Here is a 25534-nt window from a genome sequence, read left to right as displayed (position 1 = left end):
TGGAGGGTGCTTTAAAGGGGAAGGCATTCCCAGCTTCGTTAAATTTATTAGTTCTGACAGTCTACAGATCTTTCCCCTCCTGGGTTACAATTAGTCCAAATTATTTTATTGTTTCTTTTTTCTCGTTTCTTTTCTTTTTTTTAGAGAAGACTTTGAATTCTTTTACTTAGCTGTAAACAAGCTAGTTGCAACATAATTTTTTTTCCATGTGGAGAACTCTCAATAGGTTCTTAAACAGCAGGAAAACATTTGCTGTTGAGTTTCATTGAGAATCTTCCACAAGAAGCATCCCAACAGAGTGAGAGTATCACAATGTTTCAGTCCCACTCTAAGTATACTATTTTAAAGTACACTTGAAATTTTAAAGATTTTTTTTAAAGATTTTACTTATTTATTTGACAGAGACACAGCAAGAGAGGGAACACAAGCAGGGGGAGTGGGAGAGGGAGAAGCAGGCTTCCCGCTGAACAGGGAGCCCGGTGCGGGGCTCAATCCCAGGACACTGGGATCATGACCTGAGCCCAAGGCAGACGCTTAACGACTGAGCCACCCAGGCGCCACAACACTTGAAATTTTAAATGTGTACAAATTCAGAGGTGTAGGAAACTTTAATAGATACAGAGTTCAGGAAGGTGAAGGCTGTGAATGTCCTTTTCATTCAATGCATCCTTTATTTTGCATTCTTCACACATAAGCAGCCATTCCTGCTATTTCCTGGGCCAAAAAAGAGCAGATCTTCCAAGGAATGGAATCTACTCTGGCATTCTCCTAGGTATGGCATTTGCAAAGCCGAACGCCAAGACACCAGCAAGTGCATCTTTGGGCAGTACTCCAAACCTACAGGCTCTGCTTTCTTGGTGGCAAATGGGGACCTGGGTCTTGCTTCCCATTAGACACTGAAGCCATCGTGTTTTATCTTTGCTTCTCTTCTGGTTGAGCGGACTCTGCTTATTCCTTGACCCATAGTCTGTGGGGCTGGGGGTTGCCTCCCAAGCAGCATCTTTGGTGCCCACAGAGCAGAGTTCCCTTGCCTCTGACCCTACAGACTGGACTACTCCCTGCCTCCCCGGTGCCTGCTTCCACCCCTCAGGGCCCCGCCAGGGCAAAGCATTTCATTCTTTCTGATGCCCTGGGAAATGGGAACCTTTTATTTGTTTTCCAGGTAGTTTGCCATAGGTTCTTTGTTAGTGGATAGAAATGCACTGATTTCTGTAGATGGATTTTGCATCCTCCAGCTTCCTTTTTTTTTTTTTTTTTAAGATTTTATTTATTTATTTGACAGAGAGAGAGAGAGAACACAAACAGGGGGAACAGTAGAGGGAGAGGGAGAGCAGGCTCCCCGCCAAGTAGGGAGCCCGATGCGGGGCTTGATCCCAGGACCCAGGGATCATGACCTGAGCCGAAGGCAGACAGATGCTTAACCGACTGAGCCACCCGGGTGCCCCGCATCCTCCAGCTTCCTTAAATTTATTAGTTCTGACAGTTTTTCATGGAGCCTTTGGAGTTTCTTTATATAAGATCATGTCATTTACAAACAAGGAGAATTTTACTTCTTTTCTGGCATGAATGCCTTTTATTTCTTTTTCTTGCGTAATTGCTCTAAGACTCTCAGTACTATGCTGAATAGAAGTGGTGAGGATGAGCACCCTTGTCATGTTTCTGATTCTAATAGAGAAGCTTTCAGCCTTTCACCACTGAGTATGACATTAACTGTGGGCTTGTCATAGACAGCTTTCCTTCTGTTGAGGACCAGCATGGTAGATAGTTTTCTAATCTTGTAATTTCTGTATACAAATTTGTCTTTGCACAAAAAAATGCCCACTGATTAGAAAGGAGAGCACTCCTGCATGTTGGTGGGAATGTAAACCGGGGCAGCCACTCTGGAACACAGTAGAAAGGTTCCCCAAAAGTTAAGAATAAAACTACCCAGTGATCCAGGAAGTGCTCTCTAGGTATTTACCCAAAGGATACAAAAGTCCTAATACAAAGGGATACACACACCCCGATGTTTATAGCAACATTATTTACAATAGCCAAACTATGGAAACAGCTCAAATGTCCATCAGTTGATAAATGGATAAAGATGATGTGGTGTATATATACAATGGAATATTTCTCAGCCACAAAAAAAGAATGAAACCTTTTCATTTGCAACAATGTGGGTGGAGCTAGAGTGTGTTATGCTAAGTGAACTACATCAGTCAGGGAAAGAGAAATACCATATGATTTCAGGCATGTGGAATTTAAGAAACAAACCAAATTAGAATGGGGGAAAAGAGAGAGAAAGAGAGGCAAACCAAGAAACAGACTCAACTATGAGAACAAGCTGATGGTTGCCAGAGGGGAGGTGAGTGGGGGAATGAGTGAAATAGGAGATGGGGATTAAGGAGGGCACTGGTTGTGATGAGCACCAGGTGTTGTATGAAAGGGTTGAAGCAGTATATTGTACACCTAAGACTAATACTACACTGCATGTTAACTAACTGGAATTGATTTTATTTTTTAAATTTTAAAGACTTATTTGTTTTGTTTTGTTGCGAGAGAGCGAGGGGGGAGGGGCAGAGGGAGAGGATCTCCAGCAGACTCCCCACTGAGCACAGAGCCCTACACGGGACTTGATCCCACGACCCTGAGATCAGGACCCAACCGCCTGAGCCACCCAGGCACCCCAACTAACTGGAATGTAAAGAAAAACCTAAAAAAATGCCCGCTAATCAATTTTTATGTCATGAAAATAGTTATATTGGCATAAGGTCTAGACAAGTAGTTAGGATGTCCCTCCTAATACGATGCAATGTGAAACCCAGGAAGCATTCTTGCCAAAAAAATAGAACCTGAATCTATTTCAGCTTTGAGATTCATTTTCCAATTTATAGGAAATACAGGGTTTAGAGAAGCAAGTGAAATGACACCATAAGGAAACAAAGTCAGAATGTGGGCATTCTACAAGACAAAATGTCTGGTCTGGTCTTTTCAAAGAGTCTATATCATGAAAAAAGTTGACGGGGTAGGAGGACTGTTACAGAATGAAGTGTTTTGCTTACTGAATTTTCAAAAATTGAACACACCCATGTATCTAGCAGCTAGATCAGGAAACAGAACATTATGGTACTCTAGAAATTCTTACCCTCTTCCATTTATAAATTTTTTTTTAAATTAATTTATTTATTTGAGGAGGAGGAGGAGCAGGGGAAAAGGGAGAGAAATCCTCAAGCTGACTGCGGACTGAGCACGGAGCCCGACACGGGGATCAATCCCAGGACCCTGAGATCATGACCTGAGCCAAAATCAAGAGCCAGCCGCTTAAATGACCAAGCCACACAGATGCCCCGCCCATTTATAAATTTCTAATATTGAACCTTTGCTTTCCTGGGACATTTGGAATTGAGTCACGGTGTACTATCTTATTGTATATACTGTTGGAATTGGTTTGAGAATATCGTGATTAACATTTTTGTCTCTCTGTTCATGGGTATGATTGGCCTGATATTTTCCTCTTTTTGTACTTTTGTTGTTGTTCCTATTTCAGTTTAAAGGTTATACTAAGCCCAGAGTCAGTTGGGGGCATAGTCTCTCGCTGTTCTGTGGATGAATTTGTATAATTTTGAGATGATCTGTGTTGAAAGTTCTGTGCAACTCACTGATAAAACTTCTCAGCTGGAAATTTTTTTCTCTTTCCTTGAAATCTTTTCATATGGAAAATTTTAAATGTATACAAAGAGAGTTTGTATACAAACAAGGACAAGCGGATTCTAGTTCGTTATACTAGAGAGAATGCTATTGTGAACCCTGAAGTACCCATCTCCAGCTCAAAGTATCAACTCATGATGAACCCTGTTGTATCTATCTCCCTTCTACTCCTCCACCGACCGGATTAAATATTAGAAATCATATACTATTGTTTCTAAACACTTTTGTGTGTGGTTCTAAAACATAAGACCCCACCCCCCAATAAAAAAAAAAGTCAAACTTAGAGAAAAGTTGCAAGACTATTAGAGGGAACTCCCATATACCTTTCATGCTTATTTACCAATGTCACATTTGTATTCTAGCTGCATAGATGTAGATCTATGCATGTGCATGCACACAAATCTTTTTCATTATATATATATGTATATATGTGTGTGTATATATATATATATATATGATTTTTTGATGTATCACTTGGAAGTTATAGGTATCCTGATACTTCACCCTAACTACTTCAGCCCATATCTCACCACAGCCGAGATTTTCTCCTATATACCCACAGTATGATGATCAAGCTCCCCCAATTTGATATTCATACAATATAATCTAATATGCAGTCTGTATTAGATTCCTATTACTGCTGTAACAAATTACCACAAAGACGGTGGCTTAAAAGCAACAGACATTTATTCCCTTACATTTCTGGAGGTCAGAAGTCCAACATGGGTTTTACTGGGCTAAAATAAAGATATTGGCAGGGCCACATTCCTTTCTGGAGGTTCTGGGGGTGGATCAATTTTCTTGCCTTCTCCAGTTTCTGGAGTCTATCAGTACTCCTTGACTTGTGGTCTCTTGGCACTCAGCGGGGAGTCTGCTTGAGGATTCTCTCCCTCCCTCTCCCTCTGCTCCTCCCCCTGCTCATGAGCACACTCTGTTTCTCTCTCTCAAATAATAAATAAATCTTAAAAAAAAAAAAAAGAAAGGATCTAACATTGGTGTCAGTGGATACCAGAAGTAGGAAAAAAATATGGACTGAAAAAAGTGTCTGAAGAAATAATGGTCCAAGAAGCTGAGTGAACCCCGAACATGATAAGGACTCACAGTAAGGCACATGGCAAACTTGTGAAAACTAAAGACAAGAGGAAAAAAAATCTTTAAAAAGAGCCAGAGAGGGGCGCCTGGATGGCTCAGTCATTAAGCGTCTGCCTTCGGCTCAGGTCATGATCCCAGGGTCCTGGGATCGAGCCCTGTGTTGGGCTCTCTGCTCAGCAGGGAGGCTGCTTCTCCCTCTGCCTTTCCCCCTGGCTTTTGCTCTCTCTCTCTCTCTCATTCACTCTGTCTCTCTCAAGTAAATAAATAAAATCTTTAAAAATCAATAAATAAAAAGAGCCAGAGAAACAACCCATTGCTTATTAAGGAACACTGATTTAAGTAAGTGACGGTAGGTTTTGTATCTGACAGCATGGAGGCCAGAAGGAAGAGGCAGGTTTTTCAAATCGACTACAAATCCTGTATCTGGCAAAATGATCCTCAGGAAGAAAGGGGAAATACGGAAATTTTCTGACGAAGGAAGAATATGAAAATTTGTTGCCAGCTGACCTACTGTTAAAGAATAGCCAAGGGAAAAGATGCCCAGTTCATCCTTCTGTGTGGTTTATGTTTGCTGCCCACAGCTACTCCTTCCTAGCTCATCTTCACGTGGTCATCAGAGGCCCCATGTTCTGTGCTCCCGACACCCAAACCACATTTATAAACACTGGGAGTGTCTATAGCTTTGGTCCCTGAGCAGTGTGAGGACTGCTGAGTTCTCTCATGGTTTGGCCACAGCTCTGGTGTTCTAGTTAGCGTGGTCCCACCATGTCCACACCACTCACCCCTTCCTCTATCCTGGGGGACAAGAGATGGGGGCTTGGTCAACTCAGAGGTAACATTTCCCTATGTGACCCAGGAGAGAAGAGACCCAGAGTTTCAGGTGAATTTCTTTTCTCTTTTTTTTACATTTATTATTATTATTATTTTAAAAATTTTATTATGTTATGTTAGTCACCATACAATACATCATTAGTTTTTGATGTAGTGATCCACGATCCATTGTTTTCGTATAACACGCAGTGCTCCATGCAGTATGTGCCCTCCTTAATACCCATCACCAGGCTAACCAATTCCCCCTCCCCCCTCCCCTGTAAAACCCTGTTTGTTTCTCAGGTCCATAGTCTCTCATGGTTCATCTCTCCCTCCAATTCCCCCTGCCCATTTTTCCCTTCCTTCTCTTAATGTCCTCCATGTTATTCCTTATGTTCCACAAATAAGTGAAACCATATGATAATTGACTTTCTCTGCTTGACTTATTTCACTTAGCATAATCTCCTCCAGTCCCATCCATGTTGATGTAAAAGTTGGGTATTCATCTTTTCTGATGGCTGAGTAATATTCCATTGTATATATGGACCACATCTTCTTTATCCATTCATCCGTTGAAGGGCATCTCGGCTCTTTCCACAGTTTGGCTATTGCGGACATTGCTGCTATGAACATTGGGGTGCATATGGCCCTTCTTTTCACTACATCTGTGTCTTTGGGGTAAATATCCAGCAGTGCAATTGCTGGGTCATAGGGTAGCTCTATTTTTAAATTTTTGAGGAACCTCCACACTGTTTTCCAAAGTGGCTGTACCAACTTGCATTCCCACCAACAGTGTAAGAGGGTTCCCCTTTCTCCACAACCTCTCCAACATTTGTTGTTTCTTTCCCTGTCCATTTTTGCCATTCTCACTGGTGTAAGGTGGTATCTCAGTGTGGTTTTGATTTGGATTTCCCTGATGGCTAATGATGATGAACATTTTTTCATGTGTCTGTTAGCCATTTGTATGTCTTCTTTGGAGAAGTGTCTGTTCATCTCTTCTGCCCACTTTTTGACTTGATTATTTGTTTTTTGGGTGTTGAGTTTGAGAAGTTCTTTATAGATTTTGGATACCAGCCCTTTATGTGTAGTGTCATTTGCAAATATCTTCTCCCATTCTGTGGGTTGCCTCTTTGTTTTGTTGACTGTTTCCTTTGCTGTGCAGAAGCTTTTTATCTTGATGAAGTCCCAAAAGTTCATTTTCGCTTTTGTTTCACTAGCTTTTGGAGATGTATCTTGAAAGAAGTTGCTGTGGCCGGTGTCAAAGAGGTTACTGCCTATGTTCTCCTCTAGGATTTTGATGGATTCCTGTCTCACATTGAGGTCTTTCATCCACTTTGAGTTTATCTTTGTGAATGGTGTTAGAGAATGGTCGAGTTTCATTCTTCTGCATGTGGCTGTCCAATTTTCCCAGCACCATTTATTGAAGAGACTGTCTTTTTTCCATTGCATGTTTTTTCCTGCTTTGTCAAAGATTATTTGACCATAGAGTTGAGGGTCCATATCTGGGCTCTCTATTCTGTTCCATTGGTCTGTATGTCTGTTTTTGTGCCAGTACCATGCTGTCTTGGTGATCACTGCTTTGTAATAGAGCTTGAAATCGGGCAACGTGATGCCCCCAGCTTTGTTTTTCTTTTTCAACATCTCCTTGGCGATTCAGGGTCTTTTCTGATTCCATACAAATTTTAGGATTGTTTGTTCCAGCACTTTGAAAAATGTCATTGGAATTTTGATCGGGATGGCATTGAAGGTATAGATTGCTCTGGGTAGCATAGACATTTTAACAATGTTTATTCTTCCGATCCATGAGCATGGAATATTTTTCCATCTTTTTGTGTCTTCTTCAATTTCTTTCATGAGTGTTTTGTAGTTCCTAGAGTATAGATCCTTTACCTCTTTGGTTAGGTTTATTCCGAGGTATCTTATGGTTTTTGGTGCTATTGTAAATGGAATCGTTTCTTTAATTTCTCTTTCAACAGTTGCGTTGTTAGTGTATAAGAAAGCAACTGATTTCTGTGCACTGATTTTGTATCCTGCCACACTACTGAATTGCTGGATGAGTTCTAGTAATTTGGGGGTGGGGTCTTTTGGGTTTTCCACATAAAGTATCATGTCGTTTGCGAAAAGAGAGAGTTTGACTTCTTCTTTGCCAATTTCAATACCTTTTATTTCTTTTTGTTGTCTGATTGCTGTTGCTAGGACTTCTAGTACTATGTTGAACAACAGTGGTGAGAGTGGGCACCCTTGACGTGTTCCTGATCTTAAGGGAAAGGCTCTCAGCTTTTCCCCATGGAGGATGATATTCACTGTGGGTTTTTCATAGATGGATTTTATGAGCTTGAGGAATGTTCCCTCTATCCCTATACTCTGGAGAGTTTTAATCAGGAAAGGATGTTGTATTTTGTCAAATGCTTTTTCTGCATCAATTGAGAGGACCATATGGTTCTTCTCCCTCCTCTTATTAATGTGTTCTATCACATTGATTGATTTGCGAATGTTGAACCACCCTTGCATCCCCGGGATAAATCCCACGTGGTCGTGGTGGATGATCCTTTTAATGTATTGTTGGATCCTATTAGCTAGGATTTTGTTGAGGATTTTGGAATCCATATTCATCAGGGATATCGGTCTGAAATTCTCCTTTTTGATGGGGTCTTTGCCTGGTTTGGGGATTAAGGTAATGCTGGCCTCATAGAATGAGTTTGGAAGTTTTCCTTCTGTTTCTATTTTTTGAAACAGCTTCAGTAGAATAGGTATTATTTCTTCTTTGAATGTTTGGTAGAATTCCCCAGGGAATCCATCAGGCCCTGGCCTCTTGTTTTTGGGGAGGTTTTTGATCACTGCTTCAATCTCGTTACTGGTTATTGGCGTATTCAGGTTGTCAATTTCTTCCTGTTTCAGTCTTGGCAGCTTATAGGTTTCCAGGAAGGCCTCCATTTCATCCAGATTGCTCAGTTTATTGGCATATAGTTGTTGATAATAATTTCTAATAATTGTTTGTATTTCCTTGGTGCTGGTCGTGACCTCTCTCCTTTCATTCATAATTTTATTAATTTGGGTCCTTTCTCTCTTCTTTTGGATAAGTCTGGCCAGTGGTTTATCAATCTTATTAATTCTTTCAAAGAACCAACTTCTAGTTTCATTGATCTGATCTACTGTGTTTCTGGTTTCTAATTCATTGATTTCTGCTCTAATTTTAATTATTTGTCTTCTAGTGCGTGGCTTAGGCGTCGTTTGTTGCTTTTTCTCTAGTTCTTTAAGGTGTAGAGTTAGTTGGTGAATTCGGGATTTTTAGACCCTTTAAGAATGATATAGTGTCCTTCTGTGTCTCTTATTACAGACTTTAGTTTAAAATCTAATTTGTCTGATATAAGAATTGCTACCCCAGCTTTCTTTTGAGGTCCGCTGGCATGGAAGATAGATCTCCATCCCTTCACTTTCAGTCTGGATGTATCTTTAGGTTCAAAATGAGTCTCTTGTAGACAGCATATGGATGGGTCCTGTCTTTTTATCCAATCTGCAACCCTGTGCTGTTTTATGGGAGCGTTTAGGTCATTCACGCTGAGAGTGATTATTGAAAGATATGAATTAATTGTCATCATGTTGCCTGTGAAGACGTTGTTTTTATAGATTGTCCCTGTAAATTTCTGTTGTAGATCACTCTTGGGGTCTTTCTCCTTTTATTTTATTTATTTTATTTATTTTTTTATTTTATTCTTTAAAGATTTTATTTATTTGAGACAGAGAGAATGAGAGAGAGAGAGCACATGAGAGGGGGGGAGGGTCAGAGGGAGAAGCAGGCTCCCTGCCGAGCAGGGAGCCCGATGCGGGACTCGATCCAGGGACTCCAGGATCATGACCTGAGCCGAAGGCAGTCGCTTAACCAACTGAGCCACCCAGGCGCCCCAGATTAGGGAAGTTCTCAGCTACGATTTGCTCAAATACATCTTCTAGCCCTCTCTCTCTCTCCACTCCCTCTGGGATTCCAATGATTCTGACATTGGAACGCCTCATGGTGTCACTTACTTCTCTGATTCTATTTTCATGGATTCTGAGTTGTTTTTCCCTGGCCTCCTCTTTTCCCTTTTTGTCTATTATACTGTCTTCCAGATCGCTTCTTCTCTCTTCTGTCTCAGTTACCCTAGCTGTTAGATTATCTAGATTGGATTGGATCTCATTGATAGCATTTTTAAGTTCTGCCAATTCCCCTTTTATTTCTGCCCTCAGAGACTCTATGTTGCCATTAATTGATTTCTCCATTCTAGCCATTGTCTCCACAATTGCTAGCCTGAATTCCATCTCCGACATCTTGGTTATATCTGCATCCATTTGTAAATCTGCAGCATAAGTCATAATCTCTGAGTCTTTTCTGTTTTGGGGGCTCCTCCTCCTAGTCATTCTGTTGATGGGTGTTTGAGGGAATGTATAGAGTCCAAATTATTGACCAGAACCCAAGCAAGATGCACCTGTTTTCTTGGGACCTTAGGGTTGCTGGCCTCTTGTTTTCCCAGCCTGTCTTCTGGGGGAGGGGCCTGCAGCGCTGTTACTCAGGCAACCCTGTTTGGGCGGAGTTGCCCTGCGCCCCTGTGGCGGGGGATGGGCTCAGTGGGAATCAGTCTTTGGGGCTTTTGTTCTCTGGCGCCTTTCCCTGGCGGCTTTCCGCGTCTCTTCCGCGAGTCAGAGCAGAAGAGACCGTTTCCAACCCTCTGCCTCAGAGCAGAGAGACCTCAGTCTGTTCTTCAGTGAGCTCTCCAGGTCACACCGTCTCTGTTTCTGTCCGTGCTGCTATAAACTGCAGCGTCCTGGGTTGTGCGCCCCTCCGCAGCGCCCCCAGTCCTGCCTCCAGGTCGGGGCGCGTCTCTGCCCTTTGTGCTTCTAAAACCACCAGCCGCTCCCAGTTCGCGCGCGCACGACTCCGCCGCTCGGGGTTTCCACCCCGGAGGTTGCAGTTCACCGGCGAGACCCCGGTGCACCGGGTTTCCATCTCGGAGGCTGCGGTTCAAGTGCGTGCGACCCCGCCGGTCTGGTCCTCGACCCCTGGGGCTGCCCTAACGTCCTTTCCCGAAGCTACCGGTCTGCGAGTCTGTGCCCGTCCGCAGCGCACGAGGCTGTCGCTCACCGGCGGTGTAGGATCCCCACGGCCAGGCTCCCTGCCGCTGCCGTTTATCCTCCGATATCTGCCCGCAGGATCACGGCTCTCCGCTTCGTACCTCAAAACCAACTGCCTGCGATATTCTGTTTGTAGAGATCCAGATCTTCTTACATCTCAGGCTGGTTTCGTGGGTGCTCAGAGTGGTCTGGTAGATATCCAGTTCAATTCCGGGGACCAGTTAAAATAGGGTCCCCTACTCCTCCGCCATCTTCCCCCCCTCCCTATTATTATTATTTTTTAAGTAAACTCTACGCCACACATGGGGCTCAAATTCATGACCCCAAGATCAAGAGTTGCATGCTCGGGGTGCCTGGGTGGCTCAGTTGGTTAAGCGTCTGACTTCGGCTCAGGACATGGTCCTGGGGTCCATGGATGGAGCCCTATGTCCAGCTTCCTGCTCAGTGGGGAGTCTGCTTTTCCCTCTCCCTTTGCCCCTCTCCCCTGCTCGTGATCTCTCTCTCTCTCTCTCTCAAGTAAATAAATAAAACCTTAAAAAACAAACAAAAAAAGAGTTGCATGCTCTACTGACTGAGCCAGCCAGGTGCCCCTGGGGAAATTTCTGCTAAGAGAAATTACCATTCACCAAAAAGAGGGCCAAGGAGGGGATGAATCCTCTTTATTCAGATCCTCTCAGATCATCCCCGGTGGGTCAGGGGTCAGGACACTTTTCCCGGGAACCCCCACTTCCTGGGAAATGGGGGCCTTTGTCCTGGGTTCAGGGCAGCCTGTAGGGGTCTCCAGAAATCAGGAGGGACCCAACCCTGGGTCCATGTCCCTGAATATCTTCAGGGCTTAGAGCCGGTTCTCTGGCTCAGGCTGCAGCTCCTGACCCCACCTAGAGTCTGGGGTCTCAGGAGGGCCCCGGAAGGAGCAGTTCCCAGGGGAAACTAAGAAGCCATTTCTGCTTTGTGGTTGATCTGGCAGTAAATGTTTGTGTCAGGGTGTCGTAATTCCTGTAAAAGAAGAAGAGGCCTCTGAGCCCCTGTCACCTTCTTAGAACATATCTGGGTGACTTTCAGGTTCTAGGCCCACCTGGGCTGCTCTATGGGAGCCTCGCTGTGTGGCAGGTGTCTGCCCAGGGCCCCTCCTTCCTCCCACAATGCCCTGTCCCCCTTGCTGTCTTGCTTCCTGAACCTGAAAACACAGCCAGGGGCAGGATGGGCGCAGACCTTCGGCCCCCTTGGGCTACGGGGACCAGAGCAGTCATTGCCCACACTCACCTGGTAGATGGGAGCGGCTGTGGTGGGGCTGGGCAGGGAGTCCTAAACAGGAGAGAATGGGTGTTGGTAGTCAGAGAGGGAGGGTCATTTCTCTACGGGAGTGACCGGTTCTGCCTCTTGAAATGCCTTCTCCAAGCCTGCTGACCCATACTCCAGTCCCTGACCACTGCCCACTGCAGCCCCTGCCCCATTCCTGTTAGCCCAGGACCCCTGGCTGGTGCTCCCAGTGCCCACCCTGCCCCTGGCTGGACTCCAGGGTTCTCCTTTGGCCAGCTCAGGGGAGCAGGGACAACTGAGGACATGCTGGGGGGTGGTCCTGCCCCTGAAGAGGGTCCACTCCTGGCCAGAACAGGGCTTGCCTTGTCCTGGCTACTCTGGGGGAAGCAAGGTCTGCTCTGTGCTGCTGAATTGGCTGGTTGCCCGCCTTGAGCCTGCACAGCCCGGACCCCAGTGGAAAGAGTGGTGGAGGGGGCGGGCTTACCGGGGATGCGGAGCGGCCGGCTGGACCATGGCCTGGGGACAGAGACAGGAGTTAGCACCAGGGCTGTGAAGAAGCTTGGGGCCACCCTCCAGGAGGGGACAGGTCCTCAGCTCTCAGAGAATAGGGAAGCAGGAGCACCTCCCAGGGAAAGACCCACTGGCATTTTAGGGCCCAGTGAGGGTAAGGTGCTGACCTATGATCTAGATTCTACAAGTCAGGAACTATGGCCAGCTGAGGTCCCCTGAGCTGAAGCCACAGAGAAAGGGTCAGAGGCCCTGGGGAGTGACTGGCAGGAGTGGACAATGTGGGCAGGACTACGGGGCTCCAGGTCCCACCCGTGCTGAAGCTATACTCACGGGGAGTGGATGCTGGGCGACAGAGCTCTCTGAGATCACACCAGCCACTGGCCCTAGGAAAGATCAGGCTTACATGTGAGGGGTGCAGGGAGACGTCACAGCTTTGGTGTCAGAGCAGGGGACAAGCAGGATCCTCATTCCAGGCAGGGCTTAGAGACCCCCTCTCTCCACCAGTGCTGTTCAGCAGAGGACAGGCCCAGGAGAGGGGATTAGGAAAGGTTTTTGGAGCACTTCTGTCCTGGGCTCACAAGGGAAGACCCACAGGCTGATGGGCTTCTACGAGAAAGTGTCCTGAAAAGGGATCAAGGACCCAGGAAAGGAATCAAACATGAGGGTTTGTATGAGTGGAAGGGTCAAGCCTGCAGCTATGTGTGCAGGACAGCTGGGGAGCCCCGGGTATGCTGGATCCCTGAATGTGATGCCCCTGCTGTGGCCAGACCCTCGTCCCCTCAGGCCAGGAGATGCTGAAATGTGACAGCAGCCCGTCGTCTATCTCCATCTGCCTGCACAAGAGGCATAAAGGACATCCCAGGACGTCCACCTGGCCGAACCCAGGTTCTCTGCTCTCACACAACAGGGACTGTGGTTCACGCATCTGCCATTTGGAGGATGATCCCACCTGGCCTGTCAGGATCTTCCACTCTCCTTTCCGTGACCCTGACCAGGACCAGCCTCAGTTCCTGAGGCTGCAACTCCCCCTCACAGGGCGTGTGGACTTAAATAAACCATGGGAGGTGCTGTTTACTGAGTACTTAGTCCTCTGAGCACAGCTGTAGGTTTGCCACATGAATGCAGACAACCCTGAGGGGCTGTTCCCTAGTTGTCCCTAATTTAAAACCGAGGAAGCTTGGAAAGAAGCACCCTGGTCAGCAGCTGGTGAGGAAGGAGCCAGATGGAATAAGAGGGAAAATCCAGGGGGCAGTTGGGAGGCCTGGAAGAGCCAGCCCAGAATCCTAGGTCAGGATGGGGTCCCCTGCTGGCCAGGGGTCAGCTGGGGGACAGGATCAGCTTATGGGAAATGCCATCGTACCTTCCAGTCCTTGTGTGGAACAGGAGACAACCCAGGGCGGCCGCCAGTGCCAGTCCGACCAGGACCCCGACTGCAATGCCAATGATGGACCCCACAGGGAGGCCTGTGGTGCTTCTTTCACCTGAAATAAGAAGAAAAAGGGAGGGGAATGAGTCTCAAGTCAAATCTGGGGAAGCCAGGAGGGGCCGTGGGGGAAGGGCCTGGTTAGGGAGGAAGGAAAGGCCAGTGAGGTCTGGATGGTGTGTGTGTTGTCACCACCATGTCCCCACCCCCTTGACCGCTGCATCATTTCTGTTCCTCACGGTGAAACCCTGGACTTGCTTCATTCTTCACATTGTCCCCTCACCCCGGGCCAGTCCCAGGGTTCTGTTTATTTTCCTCTCACATTATGCCTCTTCCCCTGGGTCTTCCTTTCCATTTCTATCAATGTTCTTAGAGGGAGGCCCTTACCTGTTCACTCAACACTAATTAAAGAGAATAGCATTAGCTGACTGCTTTTGAGGTCGGCCCTGTGCCAGGCACATGGGAAATACTTTATGTTTATCTCATCTGCTGCTTCCCTGTCAATGAGGGGCCCAGGTGTCACCCCCACTGTGCAAAATGAGCACCCGAGTATGTAAAGGGCTTCAGTAAATCAGTGCAGGTCACCGAGCTGGAACGTAATCAGACAACACTTAATCCCAAATCCCCAACACATAGCTAGTAACAAAAACATTAGTATCAGAAGGACAATAGCTGCTAAATTTGATTGAGCCTGAATCTGTGTATGATGCCGTCTCAGGATTTCATCTCATGAACTCATATTAACAACCCTCACAACAGCCCTAAGATCCAGCTGTTCTTTCCAGTTTTACAGATGAGGAGACTGAGGCTCAGGAGGTAGAGCATCTTGCCCGAGTTCCAATAGCTGGTACATATCAGAACCAAGATGCTAACAAGATTAGTCTAATTCCAGGGATTTTATCCACATTGCCCTAGAGGCTCTGAAGGTGAAGGTGGCTCTACCTCCTCCAGGCCTGCATCCATTTCACACCCCCTGCCAGTAAAATATACAGGGAAGAGAGAGAGGTCGAGGGTCACTCACAGCTCATATCCAGCCTGATGGGGTCACTTTTGCCAGAACTGACTGGGTTGGAGACCTCACACTGAAAATTCCCAGCATTCTCTCTCCTGACAGGGCATATGGTGAGGGTGCTGTTGTCCTGGGACAGCTTCATTCTCTCCATGAGCTTTAGACCCTGGCCATTGAAGAACCAGTGGATGGAGACCCCAGTGTTATTTGTGGAGCAGGTCAGGACCACAGAGTCCTTATTTCCTGTGACTGTGGTGTTGCTGGCATGGAGAGAGGGTCGGGCCACTGGCTGTGTGAGGAAACAGGTGATGGAATGAGAATGGGCCTGGGGCCTTGGGTCACACTCCTTCCTCTGAGATGCCAGCCACTCCGAGGGCCCCAGCGAGCTCTGTAAAGGTGCCTCAGAGGATGGCCCTGCTGTCTGCAGAAGGATGAGTGTCTTTGTTCAGGTGACGATCTGTAAGGAGAGGGCTGTACCTCCCCCTCTGACCCTCGAGTTCCCTTCTGGCCCTCAGTCCTGTGTCTGCTCTGCCCGGACATCTGTGTAGTATCAGCACCAGGAACCTCTTCTAAGCCCACATGTCCCGCATCCTCATCATCAGGTGGAATTTTTTACCGAGTGGCTTTCTTGCGACCCTTTCCTAGAGCTTTCTTTTCCTAAAAGGTCAGGCCCCTTCTCTAGTATGGTAGCTTTACATAGAAAGGGAAGGTATTTCCCTTTTATTAAAGAATTTATTAGAAAATGAGAATGGGGGGCACCTGGGTGGCTCAGTCATTAAGCGTCTGCCTTCGGCTCAGGTCATGATCCCGGGGTCCTGGGATTGAGCCCCGCATTGGGCTCCCTGGTCTGCGGGAGGCCTGCTTCTCCCTCTCCCACTCCCCCTGCTTGTGTTCCCTCTCTCGCTGTGTCTCTTTCTGTCAAATAAATAAATAAAATCTTAAAAAAAAAAAAACGGGCAGAGGACTTGAACAGACATTTCTCCAAAGAAGACATCCAGATCCAACAGGCACATGAAAAGATGCTCAACATCACTCGTGATCAGGGAAATGTAGATAAAAACCACAATGAGATATCACCTCATGCCCATTAAGATGACTATTATTAAAAACAAAACGAAACAGAAAACAAGTGTTGGCGAGGATGTGGAGAAGTTGGAACTTCTTTGTATTTGCTGGTGGAACTGTAAATGGTGCAGCCACTGTGGAACTGGTACGGCAGTTCATCAAAAAATTGAACAAAGAATTACCATTTGATGTAGCAACTCCACTTCTGGGTCTATGCCCCAGTGAACTGAAAGCAGGGATTTCAATATGACCTCACTGATATGAGGAATTCTTAATCTCAGGAAACAAACTGAGGGTTGCTGGAGTGGGGGGTGGGGTGGGAGGGATGGGGTGACTGGGTGATAGACACTGGGGAGGGTATGTGCTCTGGTAAGCGCTGTGAATTGTGCAAGACTGTTGAATCTCAGTTCTGTACCTCTGAAACAAATAATGCAATATATGTTAAGAAAAAAAAAAAGAAGAAGAAGAAGATAGCAGGAGGGGAAGAATGAAGGGGGGAAATCGGAGGGGTAGACGAACTATGAGAGATGATGGACTCTGAAAAACAAACAGAGGGTTCTAGAGGGGAGGGGGGTGGGAGGATGGGTTAGCCTGGTGATGGGTATTGAGGAGGGCACGTTCTTCATGGAGCACTGGGTGTTATGCACAAACAATGAATCACGGAACACTACATCTAAAACTAATGATGTAATGTATGGGGATTAACATAACAATAAAAAAAATCTTAAAAAAAAAAAGAAAGCAGGGATTTCAGTAGATATTTGTACACCCACGTTCACAGCAGCATTATTTATAGCAGCCAAAAAGTGGAAAAAACCCAAAAGTTCATAGACAGATAAATGATAAACAGAATGTGATACATACACACGAGGGAATATTATTCAGCCTTAAAAAAGAAATGAAATTCTGACACGCACTACTACATGGATGAACCCTGAAGACGTTATGCTAAGTGAAAAAATCCAGACAAACAAAAAAATAAATATTGTTATGATTCCACTTAATCTTAGAATAGTCACATTCATAGAGACAGTAAGTAGGATGATGGTTACTGGGGTTAAAATTGGGAGTAGGAAGTTACTGTTTAATGGATGGTGGTGATGGTTGCACAACAATACAGATGTACTAATGCTACTGAACTGAAAACTTAAAATGGTTAAAATGATAAACCGTATGTGTATTTTACCACATAAAAAAATGGTAACAGAGGAAAAAAGGAATCTTGTGTAAGGTCACACAGTAAATGCCAGACCTAGGATAAGAAACTGAGTATATCTGATTCAGAGACTTAGCTCTTAACCACTCTGCCATTCTGTTTACTGAAATGGTCTCTTGATTCTATTCTGCTCTTCTGGCCTCTGTGACTTCTATCAATTTTGCACATCATTAGTAGAGGAATCTTCCCAGGAAGATGTAACACGGGGCAAGGTGTCAGTTACCTTCCACAGCCAGTTGGACAGGGTCACTTTGACTGGAACTGCCTGGGTTGGAGACCTCACACTGGTAATTCCCGGCATCCTCCTTCCTGACAGGGTCTATGGTGAGGGTGCTGTTGTCCTGGGACAGCTTCATCCTCTCTGTGAGCTTCAGACTCTGGTTATTGAAGAGCCACCCGATAGAGACCCCAGTGTTATTTGTGGAGCAGGTGAGGACCACAGAGTCCTTATTTCCTGTGACTGTGGTGTTGCTGGCATGGAGAGTGGGCTGGGCCAGTAGCTCTGTGGGGAAACACAGGAGGTAATGGAATGAGAATGGGCCTGGGGCCTTGGGTCACACTCCCTCCTCTGAGATGCCAGCCACTCCGAGGGCCCCAGCGAGCTCTGTAAAGGTGCCTCAGAGGATGGCCCTGCTGTCTGCAGAAGGATGAATATCTTTATTCAGGTGACGATCTGTTAGGAGAGGGCTGTACCTCCCCCTCAGACCCTCCAGTTCCCTTCTGGCCCTCAGTCCTGTGTCTGCTCTGCCCGGACATCTGTGTAGCATCAGCACCAGGAACCTCTTCTAAGCCCACATGTCCAGCATCCTCATCATCAGGTGGAATTTTTTACCCAGTGGCTTTCTTGCGACCCTTTCCTAGAGCTTTCTTTTCCTAAAAGGTCAGGCCCCTTCTCTAGTATGGTAGCTTTACATAGAAAGGGAAGGCATTTCCCTTTTATTAAAGAATTTATTACAAAATGAGAATGGGGGCACCTGGGTGGCTGAGTCGTTAAGCGTCTGCCTTCAGCTCAGGTTGTGATCCCAGGGTCCTGGGATCGAGCCCCGCATCGGGCTCCCTGCTCCGCGGGAAGCCTGCTTCTCCCTTTCCTACTCCTCCTGCTTGTGTTCCCTCTCTCGCTGTCTCTCTCTGTCAAATAAATAAATAAATAATCTTGAAAGAAAGAGAAAGAAAGAGAAAAAAGGAAAAGAAAAAAAGAGAACAGCCCAGCCAGTCTTTGTGAGCTTAGGACCTGGAGAAGTTCCAATCTAAAGGGCTTCTCAGTCGGAATCAGACTTTTACTTCCTGGCCTGTGGTTTGCATATTACAGGGAGGAAATCTTTAGAGTAGTGGTCACAGTTTTAACAGAAGGCTGGTACTCTTAGCTGTAGGTATAAATATATACTTTTGGCACTGCTCCTTCTGTCCCATGAAGGGACTTCGTGGGGGCATCTACCATTATTCACTGCTGTCCTTAAGTGTAAACGTACTGGTGTCACACAGGGTTATAGAACTGGTAGACTTCAGAGCCTGACACAGTCAGAGGGTCTGCCTCAGGGCTTGCTCCTGCCCATTTCCCCATGGCCTCACGTGAGGGAGACTGGCACAACTGGTAGCCCAGTTTGGCCAGATTGAAGACAGGCTTCACTTGTACCTTCTCCATATGCTCCTGTCCCACCGCAGATGAACTCAGAGCAGAGTCAGTCAGTAGGGCGAGCCAGGCGCAAAAGGACCTTCCTTCTCCCTCTGTAAGCCCCCACCACCATACGGGGCTCTGGGGCTGAGAGAACCCTACTCCCACATTCCAGACTGGACCCAAGGTCTGCCATGAGAAATCAGAGAGCAAGGGGAGGAAGCGTCTGCAGACATGTAATGGGAGAGTTCAGGGACAGATTTGGGATTTGCTTGTGACATAAGCAAATGGGAAATAACTTCTAGGCTCTTTTCTGAAAGCCAGACAGACCTTCACCACAGCGATCCATGCAGATGCTCCAGGGATCCACTTACCAGAGACTGTGATAGTCTTGACTGTGGTCTTATTGAGGCGAGAGCCAGAGTTATAGGCGAGGCAGGTATAGGACCCACTATCATTCGCAGTGATGTTGGGGATAAAGAGCTCCTGTGTGAGTGACTGGGGCCTCCCACTGATAAACCAAGAATACTGTGCGGGCGGGTTAGAGGCTGCGTGGCAGGAGAGACTGGGGTTGGCCCCTGGAAGGTAATAGGAGTCTGAGGGGGAAATGGTGGGGGCATCCGGGCCATCTGGAGCAAACAGAATAAAGCCACAGGTGATGCAATTCGAGGGAAACCGAAGCTCCTGGTGTGTATTAAGGCCACAGTGTCCCTCTGAGCTGGGTCCCAACCTCATTTTAAAAAGTTCCAGTAGAGGACCCCTGTGTTCACTGAGCCTGGGTCGGAGACATTCACCTGTGTCTCCTCACAGGCTGGTGACCCTCCCAAGTAGGAGCAGTCCATCCCCTCCCAGTCTTGGCTTAGGCTGGACCTGCCCAGGTTTGCCTGGGACAAGAAGCCATGGCCAGCCTGGGGATCCAGCTGAGAGTCATGGACTCGGACCCCAGAAGGATGGATGTGGCCTGGCCCCCAGCAGTGTACATTTGGGCTGGCAGCCCGGGCCAGGTAGGAAGGGAAGTTACTCACAGAGAACATTCAGGGTGAATGGGTCACTATGACCAGCACTCACTGGGTTCCGAATTTCACACTCATAGGGTCCTGTATCATTCCTTGTGACACCATGTATAGTGAGAGTCCTGTTGTCTGGGACAGTTCTAGTGTGGCGCTGGCCAGGAGGCTCTCATTGTTTACTGACCTCAGGTAGCTTGTGCTCTGAGTCTGAGGTTCACACGTTAATACAACAGAATCCACATTCTCCACAGGGTCGGAGTTGTTGCTTGTGATGTTGGGTTTGGGTAACTCCGCTGTGCAGACAACAGAAAGAACGTTGCCCTGGGTGGTACCTGTGATTCCTCCACAGGCATCTTGAATCAGAGTTGGTATCTCTCACCTCTCAGCCAACCTGAGTCCTTCAAAGAATAAAGCATGTCTGTGTAGCTCAAGACAAATGCAAGAGGATCTGAGCGCTCAGAGAACACAGGCCACCTGCTCTCTGAGAGCAAGCACAGATTTTCTCAGGTCAAAGAAGCATCCGGGTTTGGTTGTGGAAGACACAGGACAGAGAGTAAGAGACCACCCTGGGCCTCTCCTGGTTCTTCCCTGACCAACTGACTGTCTGACCAACCTCAGAGGCCACACCTGGAAAGTGTAGGTGCTGAGGTCCTTTCTACTGCACACACCTAACACCAGTCAACCTACAGGTGTTCTCCTTGAGGCCTTGTTTCCAGGGTTGTCCTGGAGATGGGCAATGATGGGCCTTCCCAGAGCTCATAAGCCTGGAGAACACTGGACAGCATGGCCTGGAAGGGGGTATTTGAGCAGAAGTAATACCAGGGGACACCAGGGGCAAGCCTGGAGGTCAGTCCAGCACTCAGGCTGCAGGGCCACGAAGTAGGACAGTTCCGCCCAGGTGTTCCATGGTGACTGACCTGAGACAGTGGTGGAGCAGAGTCAGAACTAGAAATGATCCAGAAAAGAGTGAAGGGGACAGGCAGGGCCTGGCTGGCTTTGGCAGAGAACTATGTGCTCTGCCCTCAGTCTTTAAAGTCTCTTTTCCCAGTGCAGAGGCCAATGAGAACCATGCTGGTCTTTCCTGAAATACAAGTGGGTGTTTTCAAATGCAGAAGGGGTGACTGGTGGGAAGTGGAGGGGTGGTGGGAGGGTGTCTGGCCTTCATGGACCATTTGTAAACACAGTTATGAGATAGAAATTTCAGAAATTAAATGGTTTCCATGTGAAACTCAGTATTAATACCCAAAAAATCTAAGACCCGCTCCTGGAGGAATATCTCCCTAGGGAGCAGTATATGTTGTAGACCAAGTTCTGCAGTCCAACCAGGATCACATGATGAATGAAGGAAGATGTTACAGTGGGTTTGAAATCAGTGACTCCCTGGGTAGAGAAAGACAAGTGAATCCTGTTAAGAAACAGAATTGATCGGGGAAAGTCCGAGGTGCCTCTGTTATATAAAGGGAGGAATGATACCAAATTAGTAGAAATGATATGCGTTATGTTAGTAAATTTAGGAAAGCAAGTCCCTGCCAGCAATTTCTACAGTCAGAATGGAAAGAAACCCAATGCTTGTATGTGGCTTTCTTTTGACCTCAGGAAACACAAGTTTGATCCAATTTACCCAAACTGGGCAGCATCTCAGTGAAAGGACAGGAACTGGTGGATCTCACCATGTGAGAGGGTTCCACCCTATGGTAAAGGCGTCCTCAAGAGCACCCATGTATGTGTGTGAAATAGGCAGTGAACCAGTCAGAAGGCGCAGGGTCTGGCCAGCCCCACCGTGGGAGGGTCTGGGGAACCACTGGGAAGAACGAGAGCCTCACCAGGACGAGGACGTGAGTCAGGAGTAAAAGGCATGAGATGAGCCCATGAGCTTTTGGGGACCGCAGACCTGCCCCTTCTGCCTTTGACTCCCTGCTGGAGTCATGTAGAGAGTAGATCAAGGGGTCACATGTCCTTGTCATGTGGTGTGTTCCACCTGATGGCGTCACGGAGGGAAAGAGCCCTGGATGAGGGCACCGTGAAAGCTCGCTCTCCTGGTGACCTGGGGAAACTGGCTCCTGATGGAGCCCGGCCGAGGATGGTGCTCGGATTTCTGTGTCCTTTACTGTTGCCTGGGAGGGCGGGCCGGGCCACAGGTGTTAGCAGAAGAATCCAGGCAAGGCTTAAGGGTAAAGGAGGCTGTGCAGAGCAGGGGTAGTCCCAGCTGGAAAGGAGGAGGAGGAGGAAGATGAGGGACATGCACGGAGAAGAGAGGCAGAAATGTCCCAGGCTGTGAGCAATGAGGGTTACAAGTGACTTCAAAGACTCTGGGCACTAAGAGCCCACAGTTGACCCACGGGCAGGATCCTCCCATGGCTGAGCAACACCACAGTCCTCATGAGACTCTCTGGCAGTGGCCTGAGGGGCTGGTGGTCAGAGGGATAGAACATGGGTCTCAGCCCCTGGAGGGACAGGGAACAGGTGTGGCTAGAACCTCCTAGAATTCTGCATCCAGGGACCAGACTCTGAAGAGATTGGGAATCATTCATTCATTCCTTCCCTCCTTCATGGAAGAGCAATTGAGTTGTTGGGCCCTGTGCCGGTTAGGGGTATGCAGTCGGGAGGAGAGGGCAGAGTCCTTTCCCTTACACTCCAGTGGGATGCCATCAGCACATCAGGAAACAATAAGCGATTCCAAGTCCGACGCAGGAGCTGTGGATTGGCCACCTGAGGGGAGGCCTGGGCATTCCCCAACTGACTCTGGTCGTTGATGAATTTAGTTCTTGAGTAAAAACATTAATTGTCCATTTGCTCTCACTTCCCAGACCAGAACATCTATCTTGAGCTGTGGATCCCTAAGAAGAAAGGTCTGATCCCACAGCTGGTCTCAGGGTCCACAGATGCCTGATAAGGCCCCCTGGGTGGAGAGACAGGCCTGTACCTGCAGACAGACCTTGTAGGATTGTGATCTGCCTGTGTGACTCTGATTCAATGTCTGCATCGCCCTGTGCCTCTGTTTCCCCTCAATAAAATCAAGTAAATGGTCTCAGGCTTGCTGTGTTGTCTGTAATTAACCTTAAATCTTTCACAATTACCTGACCTAAGGCTTGGTATAGAGGAGCTGCCCAGATAAACTGTCACTTGCCTCCATGAGAGACGGCTCCCTGGGCCCGATCCTGGTGCAGGACTTGCTGCCAGGAGCATCTTCTCTCCTCTGTTCCTCCCTGGGGGTGCTGACCTTCCTCCGGGGTCTCCTATCCCCCAGGGCAGTCAGATAGTGGCCCAGGGACCTTGCCTATCTCTGCTGTCCACCCCAAGTCTCAGGTGAAGGACCAGGCTCTGCCCCTCCCCAGATGTGGCTCTTGGTGCGGAGTCTGGTGACCAGCTCAGGAACCTCAGGACTCAGGCAGCCAGGAAACCTTGCTCCCAAGTCCCCTGCCAGGAAGCCAAAACCCAAGTCTGGCATGGACTCCCCACAGTCACTGGAGTCAGGAGCCCTGAGACAGGGGCCTGGGCAGAGGCTTTCTGGGCTGAGCTTCTCTGTGAGGATCCCATGGGTCCCTCAGGCCTGGCCCTGACTGAGCCCCGCAGGGTCTTTCTCAGAGTCATGGTCATGGGAAGGAGCCCAAGGGGTTGGACTGAATCTGTCTCCCTCTGCTGAGTTACTCCTGTCAGACTGGTCCTTCTCTTTGCAGCAAATGTCTGCTGGGGCTGGAATCCAGGAAGGGAATTCTGATCTTAGGAAGTTTGTCTCCACTGTGTGTGTTCTGCACTAAATGCTTGAACCATCCCTCCTCCCAACAAAACATAATGCAGAGAAGGGGATGGAGGCCCAGGCCCGGCCTGTGAATCCTGTTGTGTGAAGTAGAATTCACCCCACCCAACACCAGAGATGAGAGAGGAATTACTCACGGAATACGCGCAGCTGTCCTGTTACTTGTTCAGTTACAACATCTCTCTTTGTGATTTGTAAGGTGTAGTTTCCTGTGTCGTTCAGGGTGATGTTCTGGAACAGCAGGGATCCATTGGGGTATATTGTCTCTCTGCCGCTGTGTGCAGGCCCTGGGATAGTTACATTTGTGTCTACTGCATATGATACAATAGTACGGCTCAGCTCTACAGTTTCCCCTCGGAACCAGTTATAGCCTATAGGATCCCCAGGCAGATTGTTGACTCGCAGAAGAACATCCTTCCCTTCAGCAACACTGGGCGGCACCGATTCCACAGTGACTTGGGCAGTGGTGGGCGGGTTCCAGAAGGTTAAGAGTGAGACTAGGAGGGAAGGAAGGAGACGGATCAGTGTTTGGACCCATGTGTTGGGAGGGAAAGCTGGGACCCCGGAGAAGGAGCAGGTCCTAATCCCCCAGCCTCGGGGTGTGTGTATGAGTGTGTGTCTCCTGCTGGTCAAGGTCAGCGGCATGACCACACTACTTCAGCGCCTCTGAACTTAATTTTCTCTGTTTAGAACGCTCTTCCTCACATGTCTGTGGCTCACTCCCTCCCTGCCCTCAGATACCTGCTCCCACTCAGGGGGTCCTGGGGAGAGGTCTGCCCTGAGCACCTCCTCTAAAGACCCTCTGTCTTCACACTCTGACCTTTCCCTTCCTGGTGCTTATCAGGACCTGACATCACATTCTAGATGTCTCTGCGTGTCTGTCTTCCTCCCCATAGAACTGAGCTCGGGGAGGGCAGGGACTCGTCTGATCTGTGCTGTAGCCCAGGGGTGGGGCAGGCTGTAAATACCCGGGGCTCAATGAATGTGGCCCCAGGGCCCTCCAAGTCTGGCGTTTGTCTGTCAAGATCTCAGGTTGGTGGGAAAGGGCAGCGATTAGGGTCCCTGGTTGTTGTTACCAGTTTTCAGAATTCAGTCCTCAGTGATGAGTAACTTGGGAAACAGCCCTTGGCTCCCCACTTCCAGATCATGAGATTTTCCCGCTGCTGAGCCGGCTCCCCCGTCCTGCCCTGCTCCCCTGTCCCCTCTCAGAGCCCTGTCCTCCCCGGGAGACCCCAGCCAGCCTCTCTCTCCCATCCTCCCGCCCCCTCGCAGGGGATCATCCCTCTCACCTGCCAGCAGGACCTCCTGCCAGGGGACGCGTCCTCCTCGGGGAGGGGCCGACGGGGGCTCCATGGTGCCTGCTGCCCGGTCCGTCCCTCCCTCTGGGGGAAGAGCTTCTGCTCCAGAAACGCTCAGGAGCACTGCCGGCCTGTCCTGTCAGCTCTGCCGTCCTCCCTCCCTCTGAGCTGAGCGGCCTCTGGGGGCAGGAGCGCTGGGCGGGGTCATGTGGGCCGGGGGCGGGGTCTCTGCCAGGGCCCCGCCTCTCCCCTCCCTCCTGACTCCCTTGTCTCCTTCCTCCCCCTTTCATTTCTGTCTACATTGCGGTTCCCTGGGAACTGCTGAGGCCTCTCCGTCTTCAGCTGTGCTTTCCCACCATATGCGAGAGCGCGCACACGCCCTTGTTTGGACAAGCACAAGCCTGTGGCGTTGGGGTCCGGTGACCCCCACAGCTGGGGTCAAGGTGCAGGGTCAGCAGTCTCACAGCCCTCTCTCCTCCCCGTGTGGCTTTCTCTTCAGAGCAGGAGCCTGGGGGCTGCCTCAGGAACATGTCACAGGGATGTCACCCCCACTGTGCGCTGGAATCACCTGTGGAACTTTATCAAGACTGTGGATGCCCAGGTGACACCCAGAAATGCTGCTTCAGCAGGTGCCCAGCCAGGCTGAGACCCCATGATGTGGGGGTGGGGCCACCTC

General features: G+C 48.3%; 1 pseudogene across 1 annotated transcript; it reads right to left on the bottom strand.

Annotated features, from left to right (window-relative positions):
* Positions 1-4359: 4359 nt before the first annotated feature.
* Positions 4360-25037, bottom strand: LOC118542801 (cell adhesion molecule CEACAM6-like; annotated as a pseudogene). The gene is made up of 9 exons (XR_013444271.1): positions 24850-25037; positions 23698-24057; positions 19819-20096; positions 19168-19422; positions 13829-13949; positions 12799-12851; positions 12443-12474; positions 11962-12003; positions 4360-11694 (listed from the first exon to the last, which is right to left on the bottom strand). The product of XR_013444271.1 is annotated as a cell adhesion molecule CEACAM6-like (transcript).
* Between the last annotated feature and the right edge of the window lie 497 nt (positions 25038-25534).

This window comes from Halichoerus grypus, chromosome 15, assembly GCF_964656455.1.
Source record: "Halichoerus grypus chromosome 15, mHalGry1.hap1.1, whole genome shotgun sequence".
Classification (NCBI taxonomy): Eukaryota; Metazoa; Chordata; class Mammalia; order Carnivora; family Phocidae; genus Halichoerus; species Halichoerus grypus.
The sequence above is the reverse complement of the archived record's forward strand: the minus strand, read 5'-3'. Positions and strand labels throughout refer to the sequence as shown.